Below are 2,052 nucleotides of genomic sequence, written 5' to 3' on the forward strand. Positions count from 1 at the left end.
TTTTTTTGGTTGTTTGTTTATATTATACCATCTTAATGATTTCTTTAAATTGATAAATTAAAAGTTATATATATTATCATGTACATTGTTTTTTTTTTTTTCACGCCTAACAAACATTTATTGAGCAGCAGAATGTGAATTTTTAGATTCTGATCACCAACTCTGGTGACAATTGAGATATTTACCCTTCAGTTCCTTGGGCTTCTAACCATGAATGGCTCGGTAAGATTCTGATTTCATCTGAAATCCACCTGCATTACAAATGATCTACTCAGAGTAACCCTGGCACACAGGAGGGAGCTGAGTGGGGACACACTGCAAACAGTCCCAGGTGTGGTACATCTCACAGACACGTTTATTCATGCCAAAGTAGACGGTGCTTATGCAAGTGTACAGGGATGTTCCACGTGCCCATCTAACACAGTTGCTGAGATCTATAGGCAGACTGATGGTCCCTCTCGTGCACTCCAAGTGAGGCTGGTTAGTGATGACCACGAGCAGGTGCGGGAGCTTTCAAAGCTTTACTTCTTATATCTGTGTTCCTGATTTTATAAACAATGAAGCTCATCAGGCCCCTTCCGATCCAGATCTCCTGGTAAACTTGGGTATAGTAGGGTTTCATGGGGACCCACACATTTTTAATAATGCTTTGAAGCATCTCGGAGCCAGACCAACGGCTCGGGCCGTAGCACAGACCCACGGCCAACGTCCGGAAAGGTCCTCATATACATTGTTTTGAAATATGTATACATCGTGAAAAAGCTAAATGGAGCTAATTAACTTATACATTACCTCACATACTTATCATTTTTGTGATGAGAACACTTAAAGTCTATTCTCTTAGTAATTTTCCACAATACAATGCATTATTAACTATCGTCACCATGTTGTATAATACTGTGGTCCCCAACCCCTGGGCTGCAGCCTGGTACTCATCTGTGGCCTATTAGGACATGGGCCATGCATCACTGCCTGAGTTCTGCACCCGCTGCCCCACGACACCCTGCCCCCCTGCTCTGGTCCATGGAAAAATTGTCTTCCATGAAACCAGTCCCTGGTGCCAAAAAGGTTTGGGACTGCTGGTAATAGATCTCCTGACCTTTTTCCTCCTGTCTAACTGAAATCTTGTATCCTTTGACCAACATCTCCCCTATTTCCATCTTTCCCCAACCCCTGCCCCTTCACTACCATATACCCTCAACTTCTATGAGTTCCACTTTTCTACACTCTGTGTATAAGTGATATATACTATATTTGTCTTCTGTGTTTGGCTTATTTCAGTTAACACAGTGTCCTACAGGTTCACCCATGTTGTTGCAAACTTCAGGATTTCTATCTTTTTTAAGGCTGAATAGTATTCCACTGTGTATATATGTATAACATTTCTTAATCCGTTCATCCTTGTTGGATACATGGGTTGATTCCAAATCTTGGCTATTGTGAATAATGCTGCAATGAACATGAGAATGCAGACAACTCCTCAACATCCAGACAATTCCTGACTTATGATTGCTCTACTTAGAATTCTTCAACTTTATGATGGGTTTGTCAAAGTACTAAATGCATTTTTGACTTACAGTAATTTTGATTTACAATGGGCTTATGGAGATGTAGCCCCATCGTAAGTCTGGAAGCATCTGTACTAATTTCATATCCTTCAGATATAATATATACCCAGTATGGGGATTGCTGGATCATATGGCAGTTCTATTTTTAATTCTTTGAAAAAACTCCCTACTGTTTTCTATAATGGTTGGGATAGTTAGCGGGAGGTATCACTAGGAAGCTTCTGAGGTGTTGGGGGAATCCTGTTTCTTGACCAAAGTGATATGCTTACTTTGTGATCACTGAAAACCCACTTTTATCTCTATATGCTATTCTACGATTATCATTTTTAGTTTATTATTTTATTTGTTTATTTAGAGACAGGGTCTTGCTCTATTGCCTAGGCTGGAGTGCAGTGGCCCAATCGTAGCTCACTGCAGCCTTGAATTCCTGGGCTCAAGTGATCCTCCCATCTCAGCCTCCCAAGTAGCTGGGACTACAGGCATG

The 2,052-nt window shown here is 41.0% G+C and overlaps 1 pseudogene; it reads right to left on the bottom strand.

The window, feature by feature from the left end:
• Window positions 1–481: 481 nt before the first annotated feature.
• On the bottom strand, window positions 482–706 carry LOC105816713 (annotated as a pseudogene).
• Between the last annotated feature and the right edge of the window lie 1,346 nt (window positions 707–2,052).

This window comes from Propithecus coquereli, unplaced genomic scaffold, assembly GCF_000956105.1.
Source record: "Propithecus coquereli isolate 6110/MARCELLA unplaced genomic scaffold, Pcoq_1.0 Scaffold383, whole genome shotgun sequence".
Classification (NCBI taxonomy): domain Eukaryota; kingdom Metazoa; phylum Chordata; class Mammalia; order Primates; family Indriidae; genus Propithecus; species Propithecus coquereli.